Genomic DNA, 13244 nt, shown 5'->3' with positions numbered 1-13244 from the left:
AATCCCGGAGCACGACTGGCACAGTACGCCGAACGGGTGGCCACGACCCGTCCGGCGCGGCACTGTTGCCATTTTGACCCTAACGCCATCCACGATGGGCCACCGGTGTGGCCCCCAAGGCGGTGGGCCCTTTCGGGCAGAGAGACACCCGAAGGCGGCCATACCACTGCTAGTCGGCCCGAGAGAAAGCCGGCTCCCCACAGCCAGCTTGCCACCTGCCTCGAAGGAGACGCCCCATTAAGGAGACAAGACGAGGTGAGGCTACAGTGATCGCCCGCCAGGCGGCGGCACTGTTGTCGGATTTCGGGTTCCGGCAGACCCTTAAGGTTCGAACACTGGGGTGCGCGCGGAGATTACGCCTTCAACCTATCCGTCTCACAAGGATCTAAGCTACTGAAAGAAACACGCAAGGGACACGAGATTTATACTGGTTCGGGCCACCGTTGTGGTGTAATACCCTACTCCAGTGTGTGGTTTGTGGATTGCCTCTTGGGGCTGGTGACGATGAACACTACAAGGAAGAACAACCTCGCGAGGGTCTGTTCTTGGCTAGTGGGATGAACTGCTAGGGAGAATGCAGCCACCCTTCTCTCTCTCTCTCTCTCTCTTGCTCTGCCTGTGAACCAGGTGAGCCCATCCGAACCCTAGAAGCTAGCCTGTGGTATGATTGTTCTTGGTCCTACGAACTAAACCCTCCGGTTTATATAGACACCGGAGGGGGCTAGGGTTACACAGAGTCGGTTACAAGGAAGGAGATCTATATATCCGTATTGCCAAGCTTGCCTTCCACGCCCCAAGGAGAGTCCCATATGGACAAGGGACGAACTCTTCAATCTTGTATCTTCATAGTCCAACAGTCCGGCCAAAGGATTTAGTCCGGCTGTCCGGATACCCCCTAATCTGGGACTCCCTCAGTAGCCCCTAAACCAGGCTTCAATGACTATGAGTCTGGCGCGCAGATTGTCTTCGGCATTGCAAGGCGGGTTCCTCCTCCGAATATTTCATAGAAGATTTTGAACACGAGGATCGTGTCCGGCTCTGCAAAACAAGTTCCACATACCACCGTAGAGAGAATAATATTTCCATGAATCTAATCTGCTGACGTATTTCGCAGTGTGACATCACACCGCAGCTAGGTCATTTATTCGTTTTTCATAACCAATCTCAGCGTGTATAGCGAGGCATTTTCCTTGGCACGTCTTGTTGGAGCAGAGATCGTGTCCCCTTTATTACGGGATTCTCATCAACGCGGACGTGGGTAACCCAATCATGCCCGTTGGTATGACCCCTCGATTGTAGGCAAGTCCCAAACGGTCACGAGGAGGATACTCGGTATATAACCTCTTTATAAAGAGACCAAGGCCTATTATTTTTCCTTCTCAATCTTAATCGAGTCCACACCCCCCACGCGTCGAGTTCCAGCACTCAAAGCTCAAGTTTAGGCGCTTTGGATTTCTGACTATGTCCGGATCCAACCTTCAAGGTCGGTGGATGCCTTCCTCCGTCACGGAGGAAGATGTGAAAAAGCTAAGGGAGGCTAGGTTTCTGACCAGCGAGATCCCGCACCGGCTGCCTGCTCGAGGGCAGGTCATTCCTACTCCCAAACCCGGCGAGGGCATTGTGTTTGTGTCTCACTTCCTCCGAGGGCTAGGCTTTGCTCTAGATCACTTCGTGAGGGGGCTCATGTTTTATTACGGGCTGGATATCCACGATTTAGCTCCGGAATCTATCCTCCACATCTCATCGTTCATCGTCGTGTGTGAAGCTTTCCTCCGTATTACCCCTTACTTTGGACTGTGGCTCAAGACCTTCAAACTGGAGCCGAAGATGATCGAGGGGCGGCACGCAGAGTGCGGAGGCGCCGTAATAAGCAAAAACGCTGATGCCCCATGGCCTGAGGGCTCTTTCCAGGAGGTGTCCAGCTTATGGCAATGAGAGTGGTTTTATATCACAGCTCCCAGGGGTACCAAGTGGGTGGCTCCACCCGTCTTTCACTCGGGTTCCCCGCAATGACTAACGTCATGGGTCAACATGGGGCTGGACTGGGGGCCAGTAAAGGATGTGCCCACATTGCATAGCCGCATCCGAGATCTCCTCGAAAGAGATATCAGTCTAGTCATGGTAATGCAAGTCATGTTAATTTGCCGAGTTCTGCCCTGCAAACGTCGTTCCCTTCGCATGTGGGAGTTCAACCCGGAGGGACCGCGAGCTATTCAACACTTCCTCGGCATGACGCATGAGGAGATGTACAAATTGTTCTTCGGACCACAAATAATGTGTCCGGACACCACTGAGGATGCAGGTCTGAGCTGCAATCGCCCGGATACCCAAGTAAGTAACCCCGAATCCGGACACACTGCCTGTTTTATTTATGGCAACGTTGCCCTAAAAAAGCCGCTCTTTGACCAGGATTGGATAGCGAAGGCGAAGTGGATCAGGTGTCCGGCCCCCCTCCCTGAGACCTCACCGAATCCCGTGCTAACCAGGATGCTGGAGATCGAGCCTTATTGAGCGCCCTCAAGGGAAGATAAAGGGGGGAACAAGGAGGCTAGTGCCTCCGCGAAGGAGGATAACCGGGGGGAAGGAATTGGAACTTCCGCCCCCAAGGAAGGAAGAGGGCCGCCTCTGAGGACCCCGAGACAATGGTCTCCAAACGAGGGAAGAAATCTTCGCCAGAGGGTCCTGCTCCGGGGGATACCACGACCGCACTATGCCCTCAAGGGGATCAGCCCTCCACCGAGCTGTAATTAAAAGGGTACTTTATGGTGGAAATACCATGCCTTACTTCTGAGGAAAATAAATGAAATATTCATCTTGCAGCTCGGATCATAGCCCATCTCGACAGAGTTCGTCTTTTGGGGATCTTCTTCCGGAAACGATGGAGAGCGAGACGCCTCCCCCTACCATAACATCTCGTGAGGCGGGCGACCCTGAAGTGTCGTCGCGGAGGGTTTCTCCTGATCCAGCAGGGCCAGAGGATGATTTTTTGGCTGCCCGAGGTCCTCAGTATCCAGCTTTTGAAGAGAGCAATCGGAAGAGTCCGGCGCCGCCTGGTGTGTGGTCGGACGTACTGGAGGGTCTGCTAAAGTAAGCGGCTATATCAGAAGAGCACCGCACGTTGATGGGTATAGTGATTGAAAGGATTTCGTCCGCCGAAAGCGGGTTGCATGAAGCCTTTATGAGTCTACTGAAGGGCTTTGAGGTACATGAAACGGTGTACGTTTTTGACAGTACCGCACATGTTTAGGTGTGCCCTGTGTAGATAGTAGCCCCTGAGACTCTGGGTGCTGTCGAAGACGACGGCGCACAGAGGATCATAGTCCCAGGAATAATCGTGCCGCTTTAATATGCAGGTGGCGGAGGTTCCGGTGGCTAGCCGGACTAATGAGTTTGCCGATCTAAAGCGGCAGCTTGATGTGGCAGACGCCGACATCGTACTTGTCGACAAGCGGCTTGACGAGGCACACGGTATGTGATTTCTCCGGTGACATGTGGTAAGAGGAGCATGATGCCAGTATCTATAACATCTATACCTACTAATAAAGCAAGGTGTGTTTCTCCAATTTTTTCATTCGTTCACCATTAATAATTTTTTTCCTAACCAAGGTGGTACAAAACTTTTTTTGTGGTCTGTTAGCAAAGGAAAAAACGATTTTTGCAAAATTACGTGCATGGGCCGCGCGAGCTGTGGCCCATTAAAGTCAGCCCAGTTTTCCCTGCCCACGCAGCAATGAAAAATCATATTTCCCGCACAATGCGACAAATAGTTCAGTTACGCACAGGGCGCCCAAGACTCGTCGGCCCATTTTTGTTTGTATTATGTTCCAATTTTTCTTTTTATGTTTCTTTCTCTTTGTAGTTCTTGTTTCTTTTTTATTTTTCCCATTCTATGTCTACTTTTCACTTTTTTCCGAAATTCAAAATTTTCAAAAAATGGTTGCAATTTCAATTTTCATACAAATTTTCGTAAATTGTTACAAATTAAAAAAATGTGTTCCTATTCTAAAAAATCTCTGGATTTCTTTTTTCATGCCAATAATTGTTCAAAATTTGAAAAATACTCCCATTTTTCTAACAAACTGTTCTTATTTTTAAAAAAGCAAGATTTAAAAGAAGTCATTTGACAAATGTTCCAAATTCGAAAAATATTTTGTTTTAGTGATATGTGCAAAAATTTAAAATAATGTTTGCATTAAAGAAACACATTTTCTAAAATTCTTCCGAATTTTCAAAACATATTCCCATTTTCAAAAATTGTTCACAAATTAAATAGTAATCGTATTTTTTGTTAAAGGTTCGTGTTTTAAGAAATTTATATGAATTTCCGGAAATGTTCCGTTCAAATTTTTTGTTCTATCTTTGTCTTAAAATCTATGGAATTTTCAAAAAAATTGTTCGTAATTTGGAAAAAAATTAACGTTGCCAATTATATTCGGTAACTCATGTTATGAATTCCAAAACTGTGTTCATTATAAAAAATGTTTACAATTTTAAATTTTTTGTCATTCCGAATTTTAAAAATTATTCCAATTTTTTGAAAAAATATTTGTGTTTTTACCGAATTTGTTGAAGATTTAAAAAATGTTACAAATTTGAAAAATATTCTTCTTTTGGTGATATGTTGAGAAAGTTTAAATTTTTTTTGCATTAAAAGACAAATTTTCTTAATTTCTTCTATATGTTCAAAATATGTTCCCATTTTCCAATTTTTTTTAAAAAATATCATACTTTATAAAATCTTCATGTTTTTAAGAAATGTTTGTGAATTTCAACAAATGTTTCGTTCAAAATTTTGTTCGTGTTTTTAAAATGTACGGAATTTTCAAAAAAATGTTTGTAATTTGGAAAATTGTTCATGTTGCCAAGTATATTTGGCAGTTGATAGTAATCAATGTGTGAAAAGATTAAAAAATAAATAAAAATGTTTTGAAGCGAACATTGCATTATTTCTTTAATGTTCACGATGGCCATTGGTTAGCTGGACGTGTTTGTTTGAGTGCCTAGCAACATGTGGTCGGGTCTTTAAGGTCGTGAGTTCGATCACTCCCATCCTGGGCCTGCTCTGCATCTGGTACATCGAGCTAAGTTGGCTTGTTCAGAATAAGGGGCACCATAAATTATTAACGGTGATAGCTTCCATATGCCAATAAAAAAAAGAATATGCAGGTTAATTGTAATTCAAAGAAAGTGTGGGCACATGCCAATACAACAAAATCTACTGGTTTGACTCTAATTAAAGGGTGCCATGTTGAACTAGAGAATACACTCATGTGGGGGTCTTGATCCGTTCTTATATTGAGCTAGAGGCATGTAATTTTATTATCCCGTTGCAACGCACGGGCATGTGTGCTAGTGTCCTTCAGCTTTTTTATTCTATTTTTCCTTGCTCACCAAATAGTTTTTTACTGAACGAATTTTGTGTTCTGGTCCCCATCTTTGACCCATGTGATATGAGATTACTGCATCCACATTAATGGTTCACGATAAAGCAGCTCATTCATCCTATTAGTCACTCTACGGATCTCACATCTGTCTGCATTCATTAACACTAGTGCAGAACCGAGCAATAGTACCGGTTCGTAAGGCCCTTTAGTGCCGGTTCCACAACCGTCACTAAAGTGTGGTCACTAAAGCCCCCCCCCCTTTAGTACCGGTTCAGCACGAACCGGTGCTAAAGGCCAACCACGTGGCACGAGGCAGCTCCGGGGGCAAGGAGCCCTTTAGTGCCGGTTGGTAACACCAACCGGTGTTAAAATGTTGGGGGGTTTTGGGTTTATGATTTCTTTTTCATTTAATTTTGTGTTTTCCATTTAATTATTTTTCGTTTGCTGGTATTTTACGATACTACACATTATACACGTTATGCAATGCATATATATATATATATAAATAGAATTTCTAGTAGAACCGATCATATATATATATATATCATCCATATTAATTAATTCAACATACACACATGTATATATATAATTAGATAGCTATATACAATTTCTCCTACAATGTTGCCTTCGGAGCCAGTGGCATTAGCCTAATTGGTGCCTTCGGAGAACGATATGACAATTGGAAGTGGTTCTTCATGGGGGCGGTAGCGGGTAATAGTATTCTCCCTTCGGATCTATGACATGGTCGAGCAAAAATCCGCATATTTCCTCTTGAAGTGCTTGTACGCGCTCTGTTTCTAGGAGCTTGTCCCGCACCTCTGTGAACTGTTAAGAAGGAGATCAATATGCATGTGTATTAGTTGTGTGACTAGATATCGATAATGGTGTAAAAATTGTGAATAATGTTGTGACGAACGTACCCATTCCTGTCTTTGAGATCTGCTCCTTTCGGACGCCATCATGCGAATGTTCTCGCAAACGCAGAATGCACACTGATCAGTCCCCTGCGCCTGCTGAAGGGCCTTTACGAGAATGGAATTTGATCATATAGTAATTAATCAAGCATGATAACTAAAGAGATGGCAGCTAGCTAGCTAGCTAGTACTACTTAATTACTTACCTTGGGTCGAAACCATTTCAGCTTTTTTTTCCATTCGCCTGGAGTGACGCTGATGAACCTTGCCCAAGCCCTGCCCGCCGACAAAGAAAATGAATAAAGGGGCTATTAAATAGTTCATATCAGGAAATGACAAACTAAATAGGCCGAGATATATAGTTTAATAATGATTGAAATTACCTGTTGACTATCCCATACAAGATGTTGTAGTCAGTTTTTATTTTGAGTAGTGAGTCCAGTATTTCAACTGTTCCGGCGTTAACTTTAATGATACACAAGATCCAGTGAAATATGCAAGCACACACATTTGCATGTCTTAACTAAGCGGGCATATGTAAGCAAAAACATGTAGCTAGCTAGTAGGCAAAAACAGAGAATTTGTAGTACAAGACAGTGTGACTCACTGGAAGTTGTAAGGAAGTAGTATATCTTCATTGTATTTGAGGTGCTTCAAGAACTCTAGCATGCTGTCCTCTACATGCTTTTCATGATATGGATCTATTTTCCATGTGTATTCATTAACGGTGTTTGGGTCAATGAACCCAATGCCATAGCGTCCACCTTTTCTCATTTCATACATCTTCATCCTGCATAATACCACAGAAAAGAATATAGTGAGGATAATATTACAGGTAATGATTGATCAAAAGGATCACTACAGCTAGCTTGAGAGACTTAAATTACAGAAAAAAATCACTTACAGACAATAGCAACTGACGATAGATTTGTAGAGTGCGTCTTGATAGTAATGATCCTTCTTGACATTCACCATGAGGGACTCTCGATCAGATTGGTAATGTCCATGTACCATTGATGCAATTCATACATTCTCGTTGGGAGCTTCTTGACATCTTCTGGCTTGACCAAAGGTTGGCCCCGGGCATATTTCCGTTTTATATCCTCCTTTGTAAGCACAGGCATGTCCTCGATCTCGAGGAGTTGTCCAACAGTGATGTTGAGAGTTTCAGCCTGCATTATATGCTCCTGGGTTATTACCACATCGCCCACCTCGGGAACGTAAACTGTTTGCCCACAATAATATTGGGCGCGCGTACTGTCACGTGTTGTTAGCGGCACAACAAGCGGTTCGATCGATTGCGCCGCCTGTTCTCCCAGCTGGGCAACGGTTTTCCCGCATTTTTTGATAGCTGCTTGTTGTTTGCTCGAGCTTGAGCTCGCCTCCTTCTGTAGACGTTGTCGATCTAACTTCCTGATGTGGCGCTCATAGTCTGTGTCAACAGGCTTAGGAGCTGGTGGTTGAGCCATGTGAATGAAGTGGTCAACTACTTCCACAGGCACTTTCTCCCTTGGTGGCGGTGGCGGTTTTGGTCCAAAATGGGCGTCGACTTCTGCCCGCACTATGGCATTGGTTTGCTCCTTGGTCCTGTTGTAAGCCCTCTCAGGAAGAGGAGTATTGAGGTTTGGACCATATTTATATCACTTGCCTCCGCCTGTACTTCTTGTACTATGACCTCGACTCGTACCGCTACGCACCATAGCTGCGGGTGTCTCTTCTTCGATTGCTTAGGCGGCGGAGACGGCTGACAGGGCTGAGTTGGACGAGGAGGAATGGCCTGAAGCTGTGCCAGACTTGGAGGAGGAGTGGCCTGAGGTTGTGCCGGACTTGGAGGAGGAGTGGACGTCTGACGCTGTGTCGGACTTGGAGGAGTGGCCTGACACTTTGCCGGACTTGGAGGAGGAGGAGTGGCCTCACGCGTTGGTGGACTTGGAGGAGCGGGAGTCTGCTGAATCGGTGGCGGACTTCGACGAGGAGTCGGGTGACGCGGTGTCGGTGGCCTTCAAAAGATGATGCAATCCTTTCTCCATAGGATGATACGATGTTTGGCCTCTCCGAGTGTGTGCTCCTCGTCACCTCCAGGAATGTCAAGCTCTAGCCCCGAATATTGGTCCACCACCTCATCAACCATGACACGAGCATAGCCTGCTGGAATCGGGTTGCAATGGAAGGTTGCATCGGGGGAATTTGTATAAGCAACGCCGTCCGCCACCTTCAAGGATATGTTCTTAATTTTGAAGTGTAGCTCGCAGTTAGTGTTATCCGTGATGTCATCCACGGGGTATCTATCCAGCATTGCGTCAAACGGGGCGGAACCCACGCTGCTTCTCGGCATGGATGGGGCAGTGGTATCCAATGCTGGATCATCCGCTAGCTGCTGCAGCTGCTGAGACCCCCTTTGCTGGCTAAGTGAGTCGATCTGCTCCTGCTGCCACTAGAATTTGACTGCCAAGTCCGCGTGCGCTGATTCTAGGCCTTGAAGGCGTTCATAGTCCAACTTCCTCTTCTCCTCCTCCATCTTCCTCTGCTTCTCCTCCGCAATCTTCCTTCTCGCACGGGTTCTGTAGTCAGCGTTCCAATCCAAAAACCCCTCATACCACGGAATAGCGCCCTTGCCTCGTGTTCTTCCCGGGTATTCAGGATTTCCCAGGGCACGCGTAAGCTCGTCGTTCTCTCTGTTGGGCTGGAACACCCCCGTTCGAGCCTCTTCTATTGCAGCAAGTATATCATCGTCGGCTCCGTTCAGACATGCCTTCGTCAAAACTTTGCCTGTCTTCGGGTCCAACTCCCCCCATGCGCATAGAACCAAGTCCTACACCTGGGGGGCCAGCTCTTAGTAACCGGAGTGACACCTGCATCCTCCATCTCTTTCTCAGACTTATCCCACTTAGGCATTGCCACCGCGTAGCCACCTGGCCCCAGCTTATGGAACTTATCCTTTTTTCGGCATTCTTCTTGTTTATTCTCGACCGTTCCTTAGTTAATTCTGAATCCTTCAATTTCGCAAATTCGTCCCAATGAGCACTTTGATTCTCTAGTGTTCCCTCGAATACTCGAGTCTTCCTTCCATCCTTGATGTACTTGTCCCATACTTTGTTCTTGTGGTTCTTGAATGCAACCGCCATCTTCCTAAGAGCGGCATCCTTGACTTTCTCCACATCTGCATCTGTGAAATGATCTGGTAGGGTGAAATGTTCCATGAGAGTATCCCAAAGCAGTTTTTTGTCTGTCGTCGACAAAAGTAACATTTGGACGTGGATTTGCTGGCTCTCTCCATTCTTGAAGGGAGATCGGGAGTTGGTCCTTCACAAGAACTCAGCACTGACGAACGAACTTGTCCGCAATCTTCTTAGGCGCTAATGGTTCACCATTAGGTCTGATTGCCTCGATATTGTACTTTACGCCCTCCTTCAACTTTTTGTTCGGGCCTCATTTCGTCCTTTTGCCTGAAGATTTGCTCGATCCGGATGGCTAAAAGAAGAAAGATCGATTCGGTAATATATCTTCAACTCATTTAAAACATGTGATGATCACCAGATGCCTGCTTATATAAATATATATACCTCGTCGGTGTTTGTTGTTTCAGGATCAACATGTTCTTCGCCATTGTCATAATTGTAGTTCATGACTTCATCAATCCGATCGTCGCGATCGAATACCATATCACCCTCTCCGGTGTTGTTTAGAAATTCGGAGCCGTCATAATCTTCTTCATTCTGATCATCATCTGGCCCGCGTATCATATCGAACATGGTCTGTTCTCTCTCTCTCTGTCGGTATTGTCCGCCATAGCTTTTATTTAACTATGCCAAAAGAACTATAAAACAATTTAGTATTCAAATTACATCGTCTCGAATAATAGATATAATCTCGAATACATCATCTCGAATAATAGATATAATCTCGAATACATAGTCTCGAATAATATATAATATTGAATAGTACATCACTGGCTAGGTAGCTAATTAAAGATCGAGTACTACAGAAGAATCTAGGACACTCGCGGTTCTTGCGGCGTGGGCGGTGGACACCCAAAGAGAAGGAACCCTCACAGGATCATAGCTGAAATGAGATCCCTGAAGAAACTGCCAGGTATTGGAGAACCCGCCGCCCTCTAACGCAACCATGTAGCGATGGACGTGCTCGTCCTCCTCCCTGACACGGCGACGTACCACCTCCGGCGGGGCCGGCTCCCTCCGCACCGAAACTGGCCCATGCGAACGCCACCAAACTAGATCAGGGTTGACGACGGGACCCGGGGCCGGGTTCCTCATCAAGCGGCGCGCCCCTCCAGGCAGCACCTCCCAGTGCCAGCCCGGCGGAGCCCAGTCCCGGACATGGGTCAGCAGGACGTCGTCGTGGACGGGTCGACGGCGAGGATGCGGGCCGGGCATCGTCGAGAACAAATACTAGCTATATGCCCGCAAAAAGTAACATTTTTTTAATGATTGGATTTTTATAACTAACAATTCTAACATTTCTAACTATTCTAACATTTCTAACTATTCTAACTATTTCTAAAAAACAGAAAAATTTCTAACAATTCTAACTTTTTTATAACTATTTCTATAACTAAAAAACAGAAAAATTTCTAACAATTTTAACATTTCTAACTATTGTAACAATTCTAACATTTCTAACAATTCTAACAATTCTAACATTTCTATCTATTTCTAAAAAACAGAAAAATTTCTAACAATTCTAACTTTTTTATAACTATTTCTATAACTAAAAAACAAAAAAAATTATAACAATTCTAACATTTCTAACTATTCTAACAATTCTAACATTTCTAACTGTTCTAACAATTCTAACATTTCTAACAATTCTAATAATTCTAACATTTCTAACTATTCTAACAATTCTAACATTTATAACTATTTCTAAAAAACAGAAAAATTTCTAACAATTTCTAAAAAACAGAAAAAGTTCTAACTATTTGTATAACTAAAAAACAAAAAATGTATGTGTGTGTGCGCGCGCGCTCACCGGCCGGCGAGGCGAGCGGCGATGGGGACGGCGACGGGCGGGACGACGACGGGGACAGGGACGGGACGGCAACGACTGGGACGAGGACGGGGACGTACGGGCCGGGGCGGCGACGACGACGACGGGGACGGGGACGGGCGGGACGGGGCGGCGGCGACGACGGGGACGGGACGACGAGGGATATGGAGACGACGGGGACGGGGCGGCGAAGGGGGCGGCGACGGGGGTGGCGACGAGGGATATGGAGATGGCGGGGGCGGCGGGCGACGGTGCAGAGGAGAAGAAGCAGAGGGAGAGATGAGAAACTGACGAAATTTTGAAGTGTTTTCTTATATAGAACCCACCTTTAGTACCGGTTGGCGCCACCAACCGATACTAAAGGCCTGTTTTGGCCAGGCCAAGTGGCGGGAAGCGCACCCCCTTTAGTACCGGTTGGTGGATCCAACCGGTACTAAAGGCCCCCCTTTAGTACCGGTTGGTGCCACGAACCGGTACTAAAGGGGGTGCGCTGGCGCAGGTGCGGTGCGCAAGTTTAGTCCCACCTCGCTAGCCGAGGGGCGACCGCACTGGTTTATAAACCCCCGTGCAGTAGCTCTCTCGAGCTCCTCTCCAAAGCAGGCCTATTGGGCCTACATGTTATGTGCTGCCCTGTGGGAATACTGGGCCTTTGCGGGCTTGCATCCTGGCCCAACAACGGGTTCGGTTTCTAGTCGTATGCAGGCCGCTCTGGCCTAGTAGGCGGGCTTTTTTTATTTTTTTGCTTTATTTATTTTTGAGTTGTTTTTTTGTGTATTTAGAGTTTCTTTGTGAATATTTTTGCTTTAGGTACAAAAAATTACAAACTTTCTGTTAGTGCCCGTAGTTTTCAAATTTGAATAGTTTAAATTTTGAATTATTTGAAATTAGTGTGAATCACTAGTTTGTGAATAACTTAACTTTAAAAATCAGTAAAGGCATGAAAGAATTTGTTTGCACATAAAATTTCTTCGCGTTTCAAATGCCAAAACACATAATTAACTACCCTAACTATTACAGAGATTCCCTTCTGGGTGTGAAACACAGAAGAAAGTGATGATAGTGAAGCCGATCACATCCCAGATCTTTGGGTGTGGAACTTCTTCTTCGCGTGTGTCCCTTTGCGCCGTAACCATGGAAAATCTTCATCATTTAACGGGATGCTCGGGTCAATATTCACTGTGAATGGAGCAATTTCATCAAACTTTTCATAATCTTCTGACTTGTCTGTCTTGTCATCCACTCCCATGATGTTTCTCTTCCCAGAAAGAACTATGTGCCGCTTTGGCTCATCGTACGATGCATTCGCTTCCTTATCTTTTCTTTTTCTTGGCTTGGTAGACATGTCCTTCACATAGAAAACCTGTGCCACATCATTGGCTAGGACGAATGGTTCGTCTGCATACGCAAGATTGTTGAGATCCATAGTTGTCAATCCGTACTGCGGGTCTTCCGTTACCCCGCCTCGTGTCATATTGACCCATTTGCACCGAAACAAAGGGACCTTCAAACCACGTCGATAGTCAAGTTCCCATATGTCCTGTATATAACCATAATATGTTTCCTTTCCTGTCTTGGTTTCTGCATCAAAGCGGACATCACTGTTTTGGTTGGTGCTCTTCTTATCTTGGGTGATCGTGTAAAATGTATTACCATTTATCTTGTACCCTTTGAAAGTCATTATATTCGAAGATGGTAACTGGGACAGCAAGTACAGGTCATCTTCAATACATGCGTCATGCATGGTACGTGTGTGCAACCAGCTGGCGAAACTCCTGGTTTGTTCACGTGTAATCCAGTCATCAGACCGCTCCGGGTGTTTGGAGTGTAGAAAATTCTTGTGTTCATCCATATACGGAGCCACCAAGGCGGAATTCTGTAGAACTGTGTAGTGTGCTTCAGCGAGAGAATGTCCGTCCATACATATTATTTGTTCCCCTCC

The sequence above is a fragment of the Triticum dicoccoides genome, chromosome 5A, assembly GCF_002162155.2.
Source record: "Triticum dicoccoides isolate Atlit2015 ecotype Zavitan chromosome 5A, WEW_v2.0, whole genome shotgun sequence".
NCBI classification, from domain to species: Eukaryota; Viridiplantae; Streptophyta; class Magnoliopsida; order Poales; family Poaceae; genus Triticum; species Triticum dicoccoides.
Note: the sequence above shows the minus strand (reverse complement) of the source record.